Source organism: Nerophis ophidion, linkage group LG12 (genome assembly GCF_033978795.1).
Source record: "Nerophis ophidion isolate RoL-2023_Sa linkage group LG12, RoL_Noph_v1.0, whole genome shotgun sequence".
Lineage (NCBI taxonomy): Eukaryota > Metazoa > Chordata > Actinopteri > Syngnathiformes > Syngnathidae > Nerophis > Nerophis ophidion.
This window is the reverse complement of record NC_084622.1, coordinates 38358430-38382312: the sequence shown is the minus strand read 5'-3', so window position 1 is coordinate 38382312 and position 23883 is coordinate 38358430. Positions and strand designations below refer to the sequence as shown.

Sequence of the window (23883 nt, the reverse complement as noted above, 5' to 3'; positions counted from 1 at the left end):
TCCGCCCGATTGTAGCTGACATAGGCACCAGCGCCCCCCGCCACCCCCAAAGGGGAATAAGCGGTAGAAAATGGATGGATGCTGCCAACTTGGTGAAGCGATTCCAGCGTGTCACTGCTACTCTGCACCGCACTGACGCAGAACGGGTCGAACACCAGCCAAGAATGTTAAAATAGTCTATAAAAGGCAGACATTTATCCATAAAAATATGGAGAAGCTCCTGATGGTGTGTTTGACAAAGAAACAGCTGGACGGAGATACCGCAGAAGTAAGGTAAACACTGTACATCATTATTACATTACTTCATAAAACTCCTGTCGTTGTTAGAATTACATTAAATTGTATTGTTTTTATTCAATATTTCTTATCTCCAAAGTGTGTTTCTTTTTCAACATCATTTTACATGTTAAAATCATGCTTATTTTTGTGGGTTAGGGCAGGGGTCGGCAACCCAAAACGTTGAATGAGCCATATCGGACCAAAAAATACACCAAAAAAAAAATCCTTGGCGACAATCTGTCGCATTTATATTTTATATAAATGTCTGGTGTTCCGGTCTGTGGGACCCGTTTTCATTTTTTATTAAAAGAAAAATGATAGAAGTAATTAATTTTTCAAACTGAGACTCACTGACTTTGGCTCATTTTTAGTGAAGAACATATATCAGAATACATATTGAATGACCACACACCATACACCCCCCCTACACATTTCTATTACATATAAGATGTCCGAGTCCACTGGACCTGGGGCTAATAGAAGTGTGGAAATTGATGTTCTGTGTACCACACACACACACACACACGCACACACACAGCAGGCCTAGACAGGAGGAGGACAGAGTGTGGGTACACAGAACATCAGAAGGTCAAATGTGCGAGAAAATGAGAGCAGACAGTGTTGACAAACAATGTTGCAACCTTGTGTGGGAACTGCAGGTGCAGAAACACAAAAGAAGAGTCCCTGTGGGATGCAAAAACTGACAGAGAAATTTGCCGTGAAACATTCATATTGTTGTTACTCAGCCAGCCTCTATGGGTCTGATGGACCCGTTGTATTTTGTGGTTTTTAATGCCTCACATTCAAACACTTTAATGTTAAAATACTGAACAGATGTTTACCTTATCCCAATAAACATCTGTTCAGTATTTTAACATTAAGTGTTTGATTGGGAGGCATTAAAAGCCACAAAATGCAACGGGTCCATCAGACCGACAAATGCTGGCTGAGTAACAACAATATGAACATTACACAAGTGTTAAAGTCCTACTGAAATGAGTATTTCTTATTTAAACGGGGATAGCAGGTCCATTCTATGTGTTATACTTGATCATTTCGCGATATTGCCATATTTTTGCTGAAAGGATTTAGCAGAGAACATCGACGATAAAGTTCGAAACTTTTGGTGGCTAATAAAAACCCTTGCCTGCACCGCAAGTAGCAGACGGTGTGCACGTGATGACACTGGTTGTAGAGCTCCTCACATCCGCAATTTGTTTACAATCATGACCACCAGCAGCTAGAGCGATTCGGACCGAGAAAGCGAAAATTTCCCCATTAATTTGAGCGAAGATGAAAGATTTGTTGATGAGGATAATGAGAGTGAAGGACTAGAAGAAAAAAAGACGAGGGCAGTGGGAGCGATTCAGATGTTATTAAACACGTTTACTAGGATGATTCTGGAAAATCCCTTATCTGCCTATTGTGTTACTAGTGTTTTAGTGAGATTTTATAGTCATACCTGAAAGTCGGAGGGGTGTGGTGACCGCCAGTGCCTCTGAGTGTAGCCACGGAGGAGCCAAGACAGTCGCAGCTGCCTCTTTGACAGCTGCAGGAGGACGCAAGCTCCGCTCATGTCTACGGTTATAAAAAAAATATAAGAAATGGAAAATTCATATGAGGAGTTTTATTAGTGATTCCCAAAGCCCAAAAAAAGTCTGCGGGCTATAGAACGTTTTCCGTTCGGGCTCCAGTACTCTGGAATGCCCTCCCGGTAACAGTTCGAGATGCTACCTCAGTAGAAGCATTTGAGTCTCATCTTAAAACTTATTTGTATACTCTAGCCCAGGGGTCACCAACGCGGTGCCCGCGGGCACCAGGTCGCCCGTAAGGACCAGATGAGTCGCCCGCTGGCCTGTTCTAAAAATAGCTCAAATAGCAGCACTTACCAGTGAGCTGCCTCTAGTTTTTTAATTGTATTTATTTACTAGCAAGCTGGTCTCGCTTTGCACGATATTTTTAATTCTAAGAGAGACAAAACTCAAATAGAATTTGAAAATCCAAGAAAAATATTTTAAAGACTTGGTCTTCACTTGTTTAAATTAATTCATTTATTTTTTTACTTTGCTTCGTACAACTTTCAGAAAGACAATTTTATGGAAAAAATACAACCGTAAAAATTATTTTTGGATTTTTAAACACATATACCTTTTTACCTTTTAAATACCTTCTTCTTCTTTCCTGACAATTTAAATCAATATTCAAGTAATTTTTTTTTTTTTATTGTAAAAAATAATAAACACATTTTAATTTAATTCTTCATTTTAGCTTCTGTTTTTTCGACGAAGAATATTTGTGAAATATTTCTTCAAACTTATTATGATTAAAATTCCCAAAAATTATTCTGGCAAATCTAGAAAATCTGTAGAATCAAATTTAAATCTTATTTCAAAGTCTTTTGAATTTCTTTTAAAATTTTTGTTCTGGAAAATCTAGAAGAAATATTGGTTTGTCTTTGTTAGAAATATAGCTTGGTCCAATTTGTTATATATTCTAACAAAGTGCAGATTGGATTTTAACCTATTTAAAACACGTCATCAAAAGTCTAAAATTAATATTAATCAGGAAAAACTAGTAATGATGTTCCATAAATTATTTTTAAAATGTTTTCCCAAAATTTGAATTAGCTTGTTTTTCATCCTGGGTCCAAATCGGGACCCAGGATGGACCGCTAGTCCAGAGTCGGGACCCAGGATGGACCGCTCGCATGTGTATCGACTGGGGACATCTCTGCGCTGCTGATCCGCCTCCGCTTGGGATGGTTTCCTGCTGGCTCCACTTTGGATGGGACTCTCGCTACTATATTGGATCCACTTTGGACTTGATTCTCACGGTTACGTTAGATCCACTATGGATTGGACTTTCACAATATCATGTTAGATCCGCTCGACATCCACTGCCGACGTCCCACTGGGGTGAGTTTTTCCTTGCCCTTATGTGATAACTCGTTCCAGTTGAGGTATCCACTCACCAGTTGGCTGCTTCATGGCCGGCCCCTGCACACACGCCGCCCGCAGGGGACGCGTGGACCACGCCCCTCTCCACAAATATATTAGAACACAACAAAAACATACATTTATTTGTGAATTTTAACCTGAAACATATCGATCTTATAACGACAGTATCGATCCAGCATGGTCCATACCAGGGGTCACCAACCTTTTTGAAACCAAGACATAGTTCTTGGGTACTGATTAATGTGAAGGGCTACCAGTTTGATACACACTTAAATAAATTGCCAGAAATAGCCAATTTGCTCAATTTACCTTTTAGAAATAAATCTATATATATAAAAGAATGGGTATTTCTGTCTGTCATTCGTCGTACATTTTTTTTCCTTTTACGGAAGGTTTTTTTGTAGAGAATAAATGATGAAAAAAGCACAATTGAACGGTTTAAAAGAGGAGAAAACAGGAAAAAAATGAAAATTTAATTTTGAAACATAGTTTATCTTCAATTTCGACTATTTGATATTCAAAATTCAACCGAAAAAAATGACGGGAAAAACTAGCCAATTCAAATCTTTTTGAAAAAAATAAAAAAAATAATTTACGGAACATCATTACTAATTTTTCCTGATTAAGATTCATTTTGATTGATTTAATTTCAGGTGTGAATGAATGTTGAGTCCTACTTGTCTGTGAGCGCTTTGAGTGTTAAGAAAAGCGCGATATAAATCTAAGTTATTTTTTTTTTTTTAGAATTTTGATGACATGTTTTAAATAGGTTAAAATCAACTTTGCAAGACTTAAATTTAAAATTTAAATTTGATTCTACAGATATTCTAGATTTGCCGGAATATTTTTTTTGAATTTGAACTATAATATGTTTGAAGAAATATCTCACAAATATTCTTCGTCCAAAAAACAGAAGCTAAGATGAAGAATTAAATAGCCAATTTGCTCAATTTACTTTTAATAAATAAATCTATATATATAAAAGAATGGGTATTTCTGTCTGTCATTCGTCGTACATTTTTTTTCCTTTTACGTAAGGTTTTTTTTGTAGAGAATAAATGATGAAAAAAACACTTAATTGAATGGTTTAAAAGAGGAGAAAACACTAAAAAAAGGAAAATTTAATTTTGAAAACATAGTTTATCTTCAATTTCGACTCTTTAAAATTCAAAATTCAACCGAAAAAAGTTAAGAGAAAAATTAGCTAATTCGAATCTTTTTGAAAAAATTAAAAAAAGAATTTATGGAACATCATTAGTAATTTTTCCTGATTAAGATCAATTTTAGAATTTTGATGACATGTTTTAAATAGGTTAAAATCCACTTTGAAATAAGATTTAAGTTTGATTCTACAAATGTTCTAGATTTGCCAGAATATTTTTTTTTAATTTGAGCCATAACAAGTTTGAAGAAATATCTCACAAATATTCTTTATCCAAATAACAGAAGCTAAAGTGAAAAATTAAATTAAAATGTATTTATTATCCTTTACAATAATAATAAAAAATAAAAAAAAATACTCGAACATTGATTAAAAGGCCTACTGAAACCCACTACTACCCACCACGCAGTCTGATAGTTTATATCTGGCTGGGGACATCTCTGCGCTGCTGATCCGCCTCCGCTTGGGATGGTTTCCTGCTGGCTCCGCTTTGGACTGGACTCTCGCTGCTGTGTTGGATCCGCTTTGGACTGGACTCTCGCGACTGTGTTGTATCCATTGTGGATTGAACTTTCACAGTATCATGTTAGACCCGCTCGACATCCATTGCTTTCCTCCTCTCTAAGGTTCTCATAGTCATCATTGTCACCGACGTCCCACTGGGTGTGAGTTTTCCTTGCCCTTATGTGGGCCTACCGAGGATGTCGTAGTGGTTTGTGCAGCCCTTTGAGACACTAGTGATTTAGGGCTATATAAGTAAACATTGATTGATTGATATATCAATGATGAAATATTAACATTGCAACACATGCCAATACGGTCTTTTTAGTTTACCAAATTACAATTTTAAATTTCCCGGGAGTTTCGTCTTCGAAACGTCGTGTAATGATGACGTGTACGCAAGACGTCACAGGTTTTTAGGAAGTATGAGCGCTGCACACACACACAGCTAAAAGTCGTCTGCTTTAACGGCATAATTACACAGTATTTTGGCGATCTGTGTTGCTGAATATTTTGCAATTTGTTCAATTAATATTGGAGAAGTCAAAGTAGAAAGATGGAGTTGGGAAGCTTTAGCCTTTAGCCACACAAACACACGGTGATTCCTTGTTTAAAGTTCCTGGAGGTGAAACTTTACTATGGATCAGAGCGCGGTCAAGACAACATGGATCCCGACCAAATGTCAACCAGCAGGTCTCGGTGAGAAAATTGTGGTTAAAAAGTCAGTTCTTACCGGAGAAAAGCTGAGCTTGTGCCGTCCATAGCTGCCATCGACTCCCCTGAGACACTGCACGTCAAGACACCCGTGGAGACACCCTACCGACTATCAGGTACTATTGAACTCACTAAAACACTAGCAACACAATAGAAAGATAAGGGATTTCCCAGAATTTACCTAGTAAATGTGTCTAAAAACATCGGAATCCGTCCCAATGCTATCGCGTTTTTTAATTTTTTAATTTTTTTTTCTTCTAGTTCGTCGCTATCAATATCCTCAAACACGAATCTTTCATCCTCGCTCAAATTAATGGGGAAATTGTCGTTTTCTCGGTCCGAATAGCACTTTTTGTTGGAGGCTCCCATTAAAAACAATGTGAATATGTGAGGAGCCATCAAACATGTGACGCCATCGTCTGCGACTTCCGGTAAAGGCAGGGCTTTTCTCTTAGCACCGAAAGTTGCAAACTTTATCGTGGATGTTCTCTACTAAATCCTTTCAGCAAAAATATGGCAATATCACGAAATGATGAAGTATGACACATAGAATGGACCTGCTATCCCTGTTTAAATAAGAACATCTCATTTCAGTAGGCCTTTGAATTGTCAGGAAAGAAAAAGGAAGGAATTTAAGAGATAAAAAGGTTTATCTGTTTAAAAAAACACAACATAATTTTTAAGGTTGTATTTTTTTCTCTAAAATTGTCTTTCTGAAAGTTATAAGAAGCAAAGTAAAAAAATAAATGAATTTATATAAACAAATATTTTCTTGGATTATCAAATTCTATTTGAGTTTTGTCTCTCTTAGAATTAAAAATGTCGAGCGAAGTGTGACCAACTTGCTAGTAAATAAATAAAATTAAAAAAATAAAGGCAGCTCACTGGTAAGTGCTGCTATTTGAGCTATTTTTAGAACAGGCCAGCGGGCTACTCATCTGGTCCTTACGGGCTACCTGGTGCCCGCGGGCACCGCGTTGGTGACCCCTGGTCCATACCGTCGGTATCGATTGTTTGGGGTCGACCTCTGTGTGATTATGTGTCGGACGAAGACAAGCTGACAGGAAGCAGCACTTTCCCGCCTCGTCTGTGTTTATGTGAAACTTTTGGAAAAACGACTGATAATTTCATGTGAAGGGAATTTGTTGGCGTGCGGGGAGAAAAAGAGGGAGGGGAGGTCCTCCTGCGTTTTAGGGAGCAGATGTTTGAGAGAGGAAGGCTACAAACTCACGCCGAAAACAAACCGAACAAGCCGGAAGCCCGGAGCTTGGAGTGGACACCTTTAATTATAGCAACCGGTGTAAGTAAAAAAAAAAAAACAATAATAATAATAATATGTCGCGGTCGTATGTGTGTTGGGAACGCTGCATGACGTCACGGGCGAAGTTGAGACGTGATGACGTAGGTGCGAAGTGTTGTCGGAGCTGCTCACAGACGCGCTTCCTCGTAGTGTTTAGCTCTCTTCCGGCGTCACTTCAAATGGTCTTCTGTGGCTTTTTGCCTCGACTAATGTCACCTAGAAATGTGCTCTCTGTGTTTGAGTTGTAGGGAAATGTGGACAGAAGGTGACTGAATGAAGGTGTGAGACTGCGGTCAGCAACCCGCGGCTCTAGAGCCACATGCGGCTCTTTAGCACCGCCCTCTTGGCTCCCTGGAACATTTAAAAAAAGGATTGATTATGGAAAAAAATGGGTTTGTGTTTTAGTATGTTTTTGAATTGAAGACAAACATGAAACAAACCTTCCCAATGGTTAGAAAGACCACCGTTTAATGTGTTTGAGTGTATTTGGTGAACGTCGTTTTGTCCTACTAATTCCGGCGGTTCTTGAACGCACCATAGTGTGGACTGTGATGCAACAGTTTGTTTACATGTAAAATCTTCTACTCCTTCTTTGTCTTTTGTCCACCAAAAGATTCATGCTGGGTGCATACTTGCCAACCATGAGACCTCCGAATTCGGTAGATGCTTAAAGGGATGGTTAAAGTGTATATTTTATATATATATCTATATATATATATATTAGGGGTATGTGAAAAAATCGATTCCAATACAAATCGAATCAAATACGTTGTGCGATACAGAATCCATCCATCCATCCATCCATCTTCTTCCGCTTATCCGAGGTCGGGTTGTGGGGGCAGCAGCCTAAGCAGGGAAGCCCAGACTTCCCTCTCCCCAGCCACTTTGTCTCGCTCTTCCCGGGGGATCCCGAGGCGTTCCCAGGCCAGCCGGGAGACATAGTCTTCCCAACGTGTCCTGCGTCTTCCCCGTGGCCTCTTACCGGTTGGACGTGCCCTAAACACCTCCCTAGGGAGGCGTTCGGGTGGCATCCGTAGTGGGTAGAGCGGCCATGCCAGAAACCTGGGGGTTGCAGGTTCGCTTCCCACCTATTGACATCCAAATCGCTGCCGTTGTGTCCTTGGGCAGGACACTTCACCCTTGCCCCCGGTGCCGCTCACACTGGTGAATGAATGATGAATGAATGATAGGTGGTGGTCGGAGGGGCCGTAGGCGCAAACTGGCAGCCACGCTTCCGTCAGTCTACCCCAGGGCAGCTGTGGCTACAGATGTAGCTTACCACCACCAGGTGTGAATGAATGATAGGTTCCCACTTCTCTGTGAGCGATTTGAGTATCTAATAATAGAAAAGCGCGATATAAATCTAATCCATTATTATTATTATTATTATTATCCTGACCAGATGCCCGAACCACCTCATTTGGCTCCTCTCGATGTGAAGGAGCAGCGGCTTTACTTTGAGTTCCTCCCGGATGGCAGAGCTTCTCACCCTATCTCTAAGGGAGAGCCCCGCCACCCGGCGGAGGAAACCCATTTCGGCCGCTTGTACCCGTGATCTTATCCTTTCGGTCATGACCCAAAGCTCATGACCATAGGTGAGCATGGGAACGTAGATCGACCGGTAAATTGAGAGCTTTGCCTTCCGGCTCAGCTCCTTCTTCACCACAACGGATCGGTACAACGTCCGCATTACTGAAGACGCCGCACCGATCCGCCTGTCGATCTCACGATCCACTCTTCCCTCACTCGTGAACAAGACTCCTAGGTACTTGAACTCCTCCACTTGGGGCAGGGTCTCCTCCCCAACCCGGAGATGGCACTCCAGCCTTTTCCGGGTGAGAACCATGGACTCGGACTTGGAGGTTTTGATTCTCATTACACTTCACACTCGGCTGCAAACCGATCCAGTGAGAGCTGAAGATCCCGGCTAGATGAAGCCATCAGGACCACATCATCTGCAAAAAGCAGAGACCTAATCCTGCGGTTACCAAACCAAAATACCTCAATACCTTGACTGCGCCTAGAAATTCTGTCCATAAAAGTTATGAACAGAATCGGTGACAAAGGACAGCCTTGGCGGAGTCCAACCCTCACTGGAAATGTGTTCGACTTACTGCTGGCAATGCGGCAGTGCCAGAGCGATTCAGAATCGATTCTCATTTTTTTTTTTTTTAATTTTTTTTTTTTAATTTTATCTTTTTTTATTATTATTATTTTTTTATCATCAATCCAACAAACCACTACACAGCAATACCATAACAATGCAATCCAATTCCAAAACCAAACTTGACCCAGCAACACTCAGAACTGCAATAAACAGAGCAATTGAAAGGAGACACAAACACGACACAAAACAAACCGAAAGTAGTGAAACAAAAATGAATATTATCAACAACAGTATCAATATTAGTTATAATTTAAGCATAGCAGTGATTAAAAATCCCTCATTGACATTATCATTAGACACTTATAAAAAAAAAAAAAAAGAATAGTGTCACAGTGGCTTACACTTGCATCGCATCTCATAAGCTTGACAACACACTGTGTCCAATGTTCTCACAAAGGTAAAATACGTCATTATTTTGGTACGTTTAATAGTTAAAACAAATGTCCATTATTGCAATCAGTTGATAAAACATTGTCCTTTATAATCATAAAATATTTTCTTTTTAGTTCTACTACTCTGCTAACATGTCAGCAGACTAATCCTTTTGAATCGGAAAAATATCGTTTTTGAATCAAGAATCGCGTTGAAAAAAATCGATATATTTTCGAATCGCGACCCCAAATCGAATCGTGGGACACCCAAAGATTCGCAGCCCTAATATATATACATATATATATATATCCATCCATTTTCTACTGCTTGTCCCGTTCACACTCACATTCACACACTAGGGTCAATTTAGTGTTGCCAAACAACCTATCCCCAGGTGCATGTTTTTGGCGGTGGGAGGAAGCCGGAGTACCCGGAGGGAACCCACACAGTCACAGGGAGAAAATGCTAACTCCACACAGAAAGATCCCAAGCCTGGGATTGAACCAAGGACTGCTCAGGACCTTCGCATTGTGAGGCACACACACTAACACCTGTAACACCGCGCTGCCCTTATATATGTATATATACCTGTGTATATATATATATATATGTATGTATATCTATATATATATATATATATATATATATATATATACACAGGTATATATAAATATAAATATCCGTTCGCCCACCGTGTTCAATGAAGAAGTTTGATCTACAAAATTTGCAGGCAGCATACCCCCTCCCCTTCAAACTGTCCTGGATGAACTGAAATTCATTTTGGAACTTGCAAGTGTACTTCTTCTTCTTACTCGTCGTCCCCATGTCTCTTCCTCGTTCTTCTCCTTAGTCTCCTGTAATGTTTTTGGACATTACTACTTGCTGTAGTTTTGAAGCAATGCATGATGGGAATCCAGATGTTGTGTGTCAGTGTATTAACGTGCCGGCTGGAATAAACACACGCTGAGAAATAGCTCCGTGTTTACCTACTTTATGGGTTATAGATAAACCTATGGATAACAGAGACATATATAATAGTCTCCTTTTCAGGTGAGAGAGGACGCTAAAGGCGGTGCCTTTACGGCACGCCCCCCCAATATTGTTGTCCGGGTGAAAATCGGGAGAAATTCGGGAGAATGGTTGCTCCGGGAGATTTTCGACAGGTGCACTGAAATTCGTGAGTCTCCCGGGGAAATCAGGAGGGTTGGCAAGTATGGCTGTGTGTGAATGCACAAGCTAATCAATGCTAACATGCTATGTATTGCCTCAACTTAATGGTTCTGTGTTGGAGCTCTAAGCTCAGAACGTTTGTACAAACCCTGTTTCCATATGAGTTGGGAAATTGTGTTGGATGTAAATATAAACGGAATACAATGATTTGCAAATCCTTTTCAACCCATATTCAGTTGAATGCACTACAAAGACAAGATATTGGATGTTCAAACTCATTAACTTTATTTTTTTTTGCAAATAATAATTAACTTAAAATTTCGAGGCTGCAACACGTGCCAAAGTAGTTGGGAAAGGGCATGTTCACCACTGTGTTACATCACCTTTTCTTTTGACAACACTCACTAAACATTTGGGAACTGAGGAAACTAATTGTTGAAGCTTTGAAAGTGGAATTCTTTCCCATTCTTGTTTTATGTCGAGCTTCAGTCATTCAACAGTCCAGAGTCTCCGCTGTCGTATTTTACGCTTCATAATGCGCCACACATTTTCGATGGGAGACAGGTCTGGACTGCAGGCAGGCCAGGAAAGTACCTGCACTCTTTTGCTACGAAGCCACACTGTTGTAACACTTGTCTTGCTGAAATAAGCAGGGGCGTCCATGATAACGTTGCTTGGATGACAACATATGTTGCTCCAAAACCTGACTTGACCTTTCAGCATTAATGGTGTCTTCACAGATGTGTAAGTTACCCATGCCTTGGGCACTAATACACCCCCATACCATCACAGATGCTGGCTTTTGAACTTTGCGACTATAACAATCCGAATGGTTATTTTCCTCTTTGTTCTGGAGGACACCACGTCCTCTGTTTCCAAATATAATTTGAAATGTGGACTCATCAGACCACAGAACACCTTTCCACTTTGCATTAATCCATCTTAGGTGAGCTCGGGCACAGCGAAGCCGGCGGTGTTTCTGGATGTTGTTGATAAATGGGTTTGGCTTTGCATAGTAGAGTTTTAACTTGCACTTACAGATGTAGCGACCAACTGTAGTTACTGACAGTGGTTTTATGAAGTGTTCCTGAGCCCATGTTTGATATCCTTTACACACTGATGTCGGTTTTTGATGCAGTACAGCCTGAGGGATCAAAAGTCTGTTATATCATCGCTTACATGCAGTAATTTTTCCAGATTCTCTGAACTTTTTGATGATTTTACGGACCGTAGATGGTAAAAATCCCTAAATTCCTTGCAATAGCTCGTTGAGAATTGTTGTTCTAAAATATATCGACAATGTTCTTACAAAGTGGTGACCCTCGCCCCATCCTTGTTTGTGAATTACTTAACATTTCATGGAAGCTGCTTTTATACCCAATCATGGCACCCAACTGTTCCCAAATAGCCTGCACACCTGTGGGATGTTCCAAATAAGTATTTGATGAGCATTCCTCAACTTTATCAGTATTTATTGCCACCTTTCCCAACTTTTTTGTAAAGTTAATCATTATTTGCAGCAAAAAAAATGTTTATCAGTTTGAACATCAAATATATTGTCTTTGTAGCATTTTCAACTGAATATGGGTTGAAAAGGATTTGCAAATCATTGTATTCTGTTTATATTTACATCTAATACAATTTCCCAACTCATATGGAAACGGGGTTTGTATCTCAAATCAACATTTCCCATTTAAATGAATTAAAATCAATTTAATCAGTTCTTGCATTGTATCCCCTAACACGGGGGTCAGCAACCCGCGGCTCTCGAGCTGCATGTGGCTCTAGTGGCTCCCTGAAGCATTGTCAAAAAAGGATTGAAAATGGAAAAAGATGGGGGACAATTTTTTTGTTTGTTTTTTTATGTGTCTTGTTTGAGCACAAACATGACACCTTCCCAATTGTTCGGAAGCCCGCTTTTTAATAGGTTTGTGTGTATGCTTCACCGATTAGAGTATATGGCGAGCACCCTTTTGTCCTAGTATTTTCAGCGATCCTTGAACTCATCGTAGTTTGATTACATGTACAACTTTATCCGACGCTGCCACAGAAAGACGCTCCTTCCTTGTCTCATTTTGTCCACCAAACGTTTTATGATGTGCGTGAATGCACAAAGGTGAGCTTTGTTGATATTATAAACTTGTTGGAGTGCTAATCAGGCATATTTGATCAGTTCATGACAGCAAGCTAATCGATGCTAACATGCTATTTAGGCTAGCTGTTATGCCTTGTTTGTAGGTATATTTGAGCTCATTTTCATATCCTTTACTGGTATCCTCTTTGTATATAATTTAGTTTTGCATGTCTCCATCCATCCATCCATTTTCTATCGCTTATCCTTTTCGGGTCGCGGGGAGTGCTGGAGCCTATCTCAGCTACAATCGGGCGGAAGGCGGGGTACACCCTGGACAAGTCGCCACCTCATCGCAGGGCCAACACAGATAGACAGACAAAATTCACACTCACATTCACACACTAGGGGCAATTTAGTGTTGCCAATCCACCTATCCCCAGGTGCATGTCTTTGGTCACTTTATCTGTATGTAATATTGGCTGCATTTCAGATAGTATTTTTTGTGTGCCATGTTGTTCCAGACCACAGCAAACACAGTTATTTGTGTGCCATGTTGTTCCAGACCACAGCAAACAATACATAGCTTGCCAAAGATTGTAATAAATCCATTAGAAGAAGACAGCCTGTCGTTTCCTTTAACTTGGACACACACATCTATACCTTCGGACATTATAAGTCATTTCCAGGAGTTAACTCATCTCCTGAAAATCCTCTGTTTTACTAATGGCTTCTAATGTTAGAAAATTGTGTTGGATAAAAATACAACATTTCTGTCACCGAAGATTTGCTTCAGCCTGCGACATATAGTCATTTTGATAGTAGGCTATTATAGCTAATATCAACACTTACGTCATGTGTTTTCTTCATATAAGACTTATAAATGGGCCTTTCATTTTTTGCTTCTCCAGACGAATTAGTTTTTTGTATTTTTGGTCCGTTATAGCTCTTTCAACATTTTGTGTCGTCAACTCCTGGGTTAGGTGGTTGTAAGTAGTTAAGTTAAAGTTAAAGTACTAGAGATGCGCGGATAGGCAATTATATCATCCACCCGCCGTCCACCCGAACCAACATTTTATCAAGACCGTACCCGCCCGCCAACCGCCCGCATAAATATATCAGAGGTCGACCGCCTTTACCACTCACAGAGCTATTTAAACCTGATTCGCAGAGTAATGAAGACAATTGGAGCTGCTAACGTTCTCGCGACTATCCAATAGCGTTCATCCTGATGACAAGAATATGGGTGTGCTGTGAAGCCATTGCCTTAGACACCTTCAACAACATGTATGAACCAATTGTTGGTCCGGCAACATGTTGTGTGCAGATTCATTCCACAATCACACGTTCAAGATTGAAAGGCATACTGGGTGATACAGAGTACACTGATGTTTGTGATATAAACAACTTTAACACATACTAATATGCGCCACGCTGTGAAGCCACACAATACAAGATTGACAAACACATTTCCGGAGAACATCCTCACAGTAACACAACATAAACGCGACACAACAAATACCCATAATCCTTTGTATCCGTGACACTCCTGAATATATTTTACCCCCCCGCGCCCCCAACCCCGCCCACCTTACCGATGCACGGGGGGGTGTAAAATGTATTCAGGAAATGTCACGGATACAAAGGATTATGGGTATTTGCTGTGTTGCGTTTGTGTTGTGTTACTGTGAGGATGTTCTCCCGAAATGTGTTTGTCGTTCTTAATAGGTGTGGCTTCACAGCGTGGCGCATATTACTAAGAGTGTTAAAATTGTTTATATCACAACCATTAGTGTACTCTGTGTCACCCAGTATGCCTTGCAGTCGTGTGCGTGTTGCCTCGGAAGCTACACACAACATGATGATAGATTGACAAGCAGATTGTACATGTTGTAGTAGGCGACAAAGCCAAAGGCTTTATAGCACGCCCTAATACTTATTATCTGGGTGACTGCCGGCAGTCTTTCAAGAGAATAATAGCGTCTCTTATTGTCTTCTTCGCTTAATGACACGGGTCTTAAATGGCTCTTTGAATGGCAAAAGATACCGATCCCAGGACCATGTATGTCAAATATTTCCGGATGGTTCAACCGCCACCCGCCCGAATCTAATTAAAATCTATTTTTTCGTCATGTCAACCGCCCGACCCGCGGTTTATCCGCGGACTCCGCGGATGAGACCGCAAACCGCGCATCTCTGTAAAGTACCAATGATTGTCACACACACACTAGGTGTGGTGAAATTTGTCATCTGCATTTGACCCAACCCTTTGATCACCCCCTTAGTTGTGTCTAAATATTTCTTTACAAAGATAATATGATCTCCTTTAACAATCAACATTATTAGGTAATTTAATATTAGTGCAGGAGTGTTGAAACATTTTCCATACCAAAAAAAATAAAAGGAGGCAGGGGGCCAATTTTATATTCCTATTTGTTTTTATTATTCATACATGTTTATGTAACAGTCATGTTGTCATGATGTGTTGCCCGGATTATGTTTTATTTTAGTTTGACTCCCTTAGTTCTGTTTTCAGCACCCCTAGGTTTGTGTTATAGTTGCCATGGGGACTGATTATGTTCACCTGCCTCTGATTAGTGTATGGGACGGGCTTTAATCAGAGAGCTATTTATGCCTGCTTTTCGCCACACTTAGTCTGGCTGTCTTGTTTGCTTCATGCAACAAGTTACGTTTGGTTATTCCTGTGATTCTTGATTTTTGTTCATGTGCTAAGCTTCGCCATAGCTTCCCATGCTATAGCAGGGGTCGGCAACCCGCGGCTCTTTACCGCCGCCCTAGTGGCTCTCTGGAGCTTTTTCAAAAATATATGAAAAATGGAAATGATGAGGGGAAAAAACATATTTTTTGTTTTGATTTGGTTTCTGTAGGAGGACAAACATCACACAAACCTCCCTAATTGCTATAAAGCACACTGTTTATATTAAACATGCTTCACTGATTCGAGTATTTGGCGAGTGCCGTTTTGTCCTACTAATTTTGGCGGTCCTTGAACTCACCCTAGTTTGTTTACATTCATAACTTTCTCCGACTTTCTAGGACGTGTTTTATGCCACTTTTTTTTCTGTCTCATTTTGTCCCCCAAACTTATAACGTTGCGCATGTATGCACAAAGGTGAGTTTTGTCGATGTTATTGACTTGTGTGGAGTGCTAATCAGACATATTTGGTCACTGCATGACTGTAAACTAATCGATGCTAACATGCTATTTAGGCTAGCTGTATGTACATATTGCATTACTATGCCTCATTTGTAGCTATGTTTGAGCTCATTAAGTTTCCATTATTCAATTTATATCTCATTAAACACTATCGGTATGTAATATGGCTTTTAATTTTTTACGGCTCCAGACAGATTCGTTTTTGTATTTTTGGTCCAATATGGCTCTTTCAACATTTTGGGTTGCCGACCCCTGTGCTATAGGCACGCTTTTCTGTTTATTGTTGTATTGTTGGCCATGGCCGGCTCTACGCAGGGGCAAGAGGGGGCAGAGCCCCCTTAAATAAATGTCTTGCCCCCTCAAATCAAAATTTGAGAAAGTAAATTTTAATAAACTCACAAAATTACTACATTACAAGTTGACAAAATTATCTGCACTAGCGGAAAAATCCACCGAAAAAGGGACACAGACGATATAGTAGTGTCGGCCTCCCTCTCATTCCTCCCTCCGCTGTGCGTGTATTCAACATTCCACAGGCTGCGCAGCAGACACACACCCGCACACGCCCCTCAGCCCTCACTAAACATCCAATCACTGTTGCATTATGAAAGTAAAAGAAAAGGAAAAGTTGTCTACATTTATCATATACTTGATAGGATGGGTGTATTTGTGTAGTCTTATCTGTCATAAACACGTTTATCATCGCGGACTTTCGGTGCTACGGAGTTCCTTTTTTTTTTTTTTTTTTAACAACTTGACGAGAGCAGTGACAGCGGAGGCTCTGAGCAGCAGTGGTTTGGAAGGCAGAGAGCCTCCACTGTCCCTGTAACAAGCTACAAGTCATTTATGATGCTGTTAATGACGGTAAAAATGAAACATAAGGTATATATCCTGCTTAGCAGTCCTCCTCTGCTGTCCTCTGTTCAGAGCGGAGTCCCTAGCAACGGCCCGTTTTACTTAGCAACGGTCTGGCAATCGACTGCTGGAATTCTTTTTCTGTAGTTTTTCTTGTAAGTCTACATAGTCAACCTTTAATGTTTCAATCTACATTTTGTAATAAACAAATTATAAGTTTCATTTAATATGACCAAGACACCTAAAAACAAAAAACACAGCCGTTTTCATCAATTTACAAGCAAGTGGGCAACACACATACATTGGAGTGAATGAATTTTGTGCCCAGATGAGTGCCCACGTTCTGTTTTATAAATTAGTTTGAGATTCTTTTTTTATCATTATTCATCAGACTAACTTTCAGTTTTGTAAATATTGACTATAGTGTGTGAAGTCCTACTTTGGGTCAAAATTTATTTGAGAGTTAGGCCATCCAGTTAGGATAAATGTTATGTTGTTGGTTGATAAAATCTGGATGAAGGATGTTTTATTTTATTTTCAATCAATCAATCAATCAATCAATGTTTATTTATATAGCCCCAAATCACAAATGTCTCAAAGGACTGCACAAATCATTACGACTACAACATCCTCGGAAGAACCCACAAAAGGGCAAGGAAAATTCACACCCAGTGGGCAGGGAGAATTCACATCCAGTGGGACGCCAGTGACAATGCTGACTATGAGAAACCTTGGAGAGGACCTCAGATGTGGGCAACCCCCCCCCTCTAGGGGACCGAAAGCAATGGATGTCGAGCGGGTCTAACATGATACTGTGAAAGTTCAATCCATAGTGGCTCCAAGACAGCAGCGAGAGTCCCGTCCACAGGAAACCATCTCAAGCGGATCAGCAGCGTAGGGATGTTATTCATTTATTTTTATTTTTATTTTTCAGTTTCCCCCCCTGAGGGATTGCCACCTTATTGTGGTCAGGGGGTTTGCGCGCCTCAGTGACCGTAAGAGCTATACCAGCAGGAGCTTAGTCTTCAGGTGGGACACCCAAGTTGGACAGGTCTGAAGGTAGAGGCCTGACAAAGTGCAATCCACTACTCCAGGTTGGGGTTGGACACATAGCTAAAGACCCATTTCAATGAAGAAAGCATCGTTACTATAAGCACAAAAAAAAAGTTCTGGAGCATGATGTGTACACATGATGCCCCCTTCACATTTCTGACTGCCCCCTCATATAAGCATGCCTAGAACCGCGCCTGTTGTTGACTGATTTATGAGAATAAATAATCTGAGCATTAAAATGCGACCCCGACGTGACACACGTGGTCATTCTGCGTAGTCCTGCCCTGCTCATATCAGGCTCAAACGAGCCACCACACATCCCCACTGGTTCATAGTTAGGTGGAGTAGTTCGACAACTAGCGACAATTTTGATCGTCAACTAGTCATCGAATACCTTAATTTGTCAACTACCATAATTATACAACACACCAAGTAACAAACCGCAGCCACTAAATTTTTAAACACATCTTATGCACACTGAGAAAGCATAGAAAGCCTAAACTATTGTTACCATAACAATCTACAAGGTTAATATAGTTGACGTCTCTTTCTTCCCCTCCATTTATCTGCTTTCTTTTGTATTTCAAGTTATCATTACACATATGTATTGTTGCATCTGAACAATTGTATAGTTGATAACAAAGGTAATTGTTATTATCCATGATCAAGAGTGCTATTTCTATTGGTATTTGTATTGCTCCATTTGTAGTGTAATAATGTTCATTGTCGTTTCTGTATTATTTATTTCACTAACTGCTTCTTTGCTATCACTTTTACCATCATATTTTTACATATCCTATTTGCTGATGTTGTACTATTGTTGTTGTTGTTGTGTTTGCTGTTATTGTTTTTGTCTTTCCGCCTTATCCCCCTCTTGTCCCCACAATTTCAACCTCTGTGTTCCTTTTTTTTGTCTTTCTATTCCCTGCTGCTTTGGCCCGGCTGCACCAAATAATAATATAAACCCATTTAAATAAAGTCAAATACAAATAAGGGTGGAGTGCCATCTCCGGGTTGGGGAGGAGACCCTGCCCCAAGTGGAGGAGTTCAAGTACCTAGGAGTCTTGTTCACGAGTGGGGGAAGAGTGGATCGTGAGATCGACAGGCGGATCGGTGCGGCGTCTTCAGTAATGCGGACGTTGTATCGATCCGTTGTGGTGAAGAAGGAGCTGAGCCGGAAGGCAAAGCTCTCAATTTACCGGTCGATCTACGTTCCCATCCTCACCTATGGTCATGAGCTTTGGGTCATGACCGAAAGGATAAGATCACGGGTACAAGCGGCCGAAATGAGTTTCCTCCGCCGTGTGGCGGGGCTCTCCCTTAGAGATAGGGTGAGAAGCTCTGCCATCCGGGAGGGACTCAAAGTAAAGCCGCTGCTCCTTCACATCGAGAGGAGCCAGATGAGGTGGTTCGGGCATCTGGTCAGGATGCCACCCGAACGCCTCCCTAGGGAGGTGTTTAGGGCACGTCCAGCTGGTAGGAGGCCACGGGGAAGACCCAGGACACATTGGGAAGACTATGTCTCCCGGCTGGCCTGGGAACGCCTCGGGATCCCCCGGGAAGAGCTAGACGAAGTGGCTGGAGATAGGGAAGTCTGGGCTTCCCTGCTTAGGCTGCTGCCCCCGCGACCCGACCTCGGATAAGCGGAAGATGATGGATGGATGGATGGACAAATAGGTCAACAACAGAAGTATCCGAACATTTCTCTTTTGTAAAGTACATTTGTACATCTACATCAAAAATATGATTTGCCTGAGACGCTTGACAGGACAAAATAAAAAAAAGTCTATAAGCTCCAGGGTGTACACATTTAACCATTAAATATTTACACAGGTGTTTGTTTTCATTCACAAATTTAACAAAAGACAGTGCCTATTAGGGTTGTCCCGATATCAATATTTTGGTACTGGTACCAGTACCAAAGTGTGTTTTGATACAAAATACAGAGACCACAAAAATTGTCCTTATTGGCGTTATATTAACAGAAAATCTTATGATACATTGAACATGAGTTTATTATTGTAATCAAAGAAGAATGTTGTGCATTAAATAACATTGCGAACATACTTGACAACTTCTCTTTTCGTACTGAGTAAGCAAACAAAGGCTTCTAATTTGGCTGCTGACATATTCAGTAACATACCGTGTCATTTCCCATTCTATTATTTTGTCAAAATTATGAGGAATAAGCGGTAGAAAATGTATTATTAATTTATTTATTCATATAATGTTAATATCTCCTTTCTGTTATTACCATTTTCTATCTACAATGTAAAAATCCCTTATGACTGTTGTTTGATAGTTTACACAAGTTTTGAGTGATACTACACATTTTGGTATCAATCCTATATCACGTAGTATTCATTGGCCATCATTAAAGTTGTCCTGTGTCCAGGGACACATTTCATGGGTTTATAAACAATAAACAAAGAAAAAAGATTTAGTAATAATAAAACATATACCGATGTAATCTTTGTAATATCGACTATGTATGATTCCCGCACATGGTATCATTACAGTCGATGTCTGTGTGGACCCACCCATGGCATTTGTTTACATTGAGGAGCGCTAGCTTGTTGTTAGCGGTTAGAAATGGTATCCTACTACGGTGTGTAGTGAAGCAAGTTTACCTATTCCTCGTCCCGCAGGGATGATATTTGTAAGAAACGTAGTTTATTTGTTGCCATGGCTGCGAGTTAATTCATAAGAATTGTCCAGCCTTGCATCTTTGTCAACTTAGTTTGAAAATTGTGGAAAACAAAGAGGCTACTGCCCTGCGTTGAACTGGCGACTTGTCCAGGGTGTACCACGCCTTCCGCTCGATTGTAGCACCAGGGCCCCCCGCGACCCCAAAGGGAATAAGCGGTAGAAAAATGGATGGATGGATGGAAAGAGGCTACTACAAACCCCGTTTCCATTTGAGTTGGGAAATTGTGTTAGATGTAAATATAAACGGAATACAATGATTTTCAAATCATTTTCAACCCATATTCAATTAAATGCACTACAAAGACAAGATATTTTGAGGTTCAAACTCATAAACTTTATTTTTATTTTTTTGCAAATAATAATAAACTTAGAATTTCATGGCTGCAACACGTGCCAAAGTAGTTGGGAAAGGGCTTGTTCACCACTGTGTTACATCACCTTTTCTTTTAACAACACTCAATAAACGTTTGGGGACTGAGTAAACTAATTGTTGAAGCTTTGAAAGTGGAATTCTTTCCCATTCTTGTTTTATGTAGAGCTTCAGTCGTTCAACAGTCCGGGGTCTCCGCTGTCGTATTTTACTCTTCATAATGCGCCACACATTTTCGATGGGAGACAGATCTGGACTGCAGGCGGGCCAGGAAAGTACCCGCACTCTTTTTTTACGAAACCACGCCGTTGTAACACGTGCTGAATGTGGCTTGGCGTTGTCTTGCTGAAATAAGCAGGGGCGTCCATGAAAAAGACGGCGCTTGGATGGCAGCATGTGTTGTTCCAAAACCTGTATGTACCTTTCAGCATTAATGGTGCCTTCAAAGATGTGTAAGTTACCCATGCCTTGGGCACTAATGCACCCCATTCCATCACAGATGCTGGCTTTTGAACTTTGCGTCGATAACAGTCTTGATGGTTCACTTCCCCTTTGGTCCGGATGACACGATGTCGAATATTTCCAAGAAAAATTTGAAATGTGGACTCATCAGACCACAGAACATTTTTCCACTTTGCAACAGTCCATCTTAGATAATCTCGGACCCGAGAAGCCGGCGGCATTTCTGGATGTTGTTTATAAATGGCAGTCGCTTTGCATAGTATAGCTTTAACTTGTACTTACAGATGTAGCAACAAACTGTATTTAGGGACAATGGTTTTCTGAAGTGTTCCTGAGCCCATGTGGTGATATCCTTTAGAGATTGATGTCGGTATTTGATACAGTGCCGTCTGAGGGATCGAAGGTCACGTTCATTACGTGGAGTGATTTCTCCAGATTCTCTGAACCTTTTGATGATGTTATGGACCGTAGATTATGAAATCCCTAAAATTCTTGCAATTGCACTTTGAGAAACATTGTTCTTAAAACTGTTTGACTATTTACTCATACAGTTGTGGACAAAGGGGTGTACCTCGCCTCATCCTGTCTTGTGAAAGACTGAGCATTTTTTTGGGAAGCTGTTTTTACCCCCAATCATGGCACCCACCTGTTCCCAATTAGCCTGCACACCCGTGGGATGTTCCAAATAAGTGTTTGATGAGCATTCCTCAACTTTATCAGTATTTATTGCGAGCTTTCCCAACTTCTTTGTCACGTGTTGCTGGCAATAAATTCTAAAGTTAATGATTATTTGCAAAAAAAAACATGTTTATCTGTTTGAACATCAAATATGTTGTCTTTGTAGCATATTCAACTGATTATGCGTTGAAAATGATTTGCAAATCATTGTATTCCGTTTATATTTACATCTAACACAATTTCCCAACTCATATGGAAACAGGGTTCGTAGTTGTCTCAGAGATGCCGCATACCAAGCTTTTAAGTTTGAAGTTTTAAAACCATATGTATTACTTTAACAGCTTAAAATAATTTAAATTCTGACGATGGATTGATACAGAATCCGCCACCTCCAAATCGCCAAGTGTTTAAGAATCGAAAAATGACCACACTGTCATCACACAGTTTTGTTTTTTTGTAGACGCCATGGATAAAAGTGAATAGGTCATGCTTATAAACTTTTTAAAACCTCCAGACTGAAATAAGGGTTTTTTTCTTTGTGAGGCTTGTATCAATATACCGTATTTTTCGGACTGTAAGACGCACATCAAATTCTTTAATTTTCTCAAAACTCGACAGTGCAATATGATGGCAGTCACACATAAGAGATACATGTAGATTGCAATACGACTTAACACGCTTGTCAGAATGACCTAATGGACATCTTACCAGGAAGCCATAAACATCTCAACTCGTCCAAATGAAACATTGTTTTTGGATGTGTTTGTTACATCAGCAAGGCAATGTTAAAAGTTTGATTGCACGAAAAGATCAGAGTCAGTCATCAGAAGCGGCAGGGAGGCAGATATGATCCATGCTGGCATGGAGGGAGACAGGCCATACTTACTGTATTCGTGCGGAGATTGTAATGTATTTGTTCAATCATAATGAATAGCAGATTGCATTAGCAGCCCATTTTTTTGCTGATCTGGTTGTACCTGGCACTGCATCTTTTGCCTCAGCTAAGTTCTACCTCCTTATCGAGGAATGTTCCTTGGAAAATATCTGGTTGCAGCTCACAGAAAAAAACAGATCCTTAACGTCTGTGTAAATAGAAAATATATCAGGGTAAGGATAACCTCAGACACATTTTGTTCCTGCGTACAGTGCACTCCCTGTCACAGAGAAGTGACTCAATCATACAAGGTAACTTTGTTAACACTCTTTTGAGTTCAAACAAGCTAGAATGGTCCTTTTGTTTTCAGAGACATTAGGGACTGAGCAAGATCATCTAGTTTGGCCCGAGTCCGAGTGTGATTCCATGGGAGAACGACTGCTTGTTTGTTAACGCCAAAAAGCTCTCATGTACTTATGTGATGAAAGCAAAGTCTGCTTCGACTTCCACTGAGTAGAAGTAGAAGGGCACGGAGAAAAGGCTGTGCTTGGTTTAAATCATCTTATTTTTGTTACAGCTATAAATATGATTATGCCAGATGTGGCATGCAGTACAAGGGTTTGTCAGGAGCCATAAACGGGTGATATAAAAGGCTGTTTTCCTCTGGTCAAATCAGCACCAGGAGGTACACTTTGGATAAGAGGGACTCCATGGCTTCTCTGGTTGTTAATCACCCCAGTTTGACACGGCATCCAACCATCTTGGTTTATGTTTAACCAATTGGGATTTATCAGTGTCACTGTGTGCATGTGTGAAGTCAACTTGTTCGTGTTGATTTATATTGTTGTGTGTATGTGCATAGTGGAGATACATGCACGATTTATCGGGTTTGGACAGTTTATGGGACTTTATGGAGTGAACTCCTCGCCCCCCCCATGAAACGTGCTGCACAGTCTTCTCGTCTGATGGTGGGGTTGTGTCCTTGTGTTACGAGCACAGCATTTGAGGCCA

General features: G+C 40.5%; 1 protein-coding gene across 1 annotated transcript in view; it reads left to right on the top strand.

Annotated features, from left to right (window-relative positions):
• Positions 1–6684: 6684 nt before the first annotated feature.
• The window catches only part of LOC133563410 (zinc finger protein 469), a 787165-nt gene continuing 769966 nt past the window's right edge, over positions 6685–23883 (top strand). The window contains exon 1 of the mRNA XM_061917527.1: positions 6685–6913. The gene's annotated coding sequence lies outside the window, so the exon portion shown is untranslated. The remainder of the gene's footprint in view (positions 6914–23883) is intronic.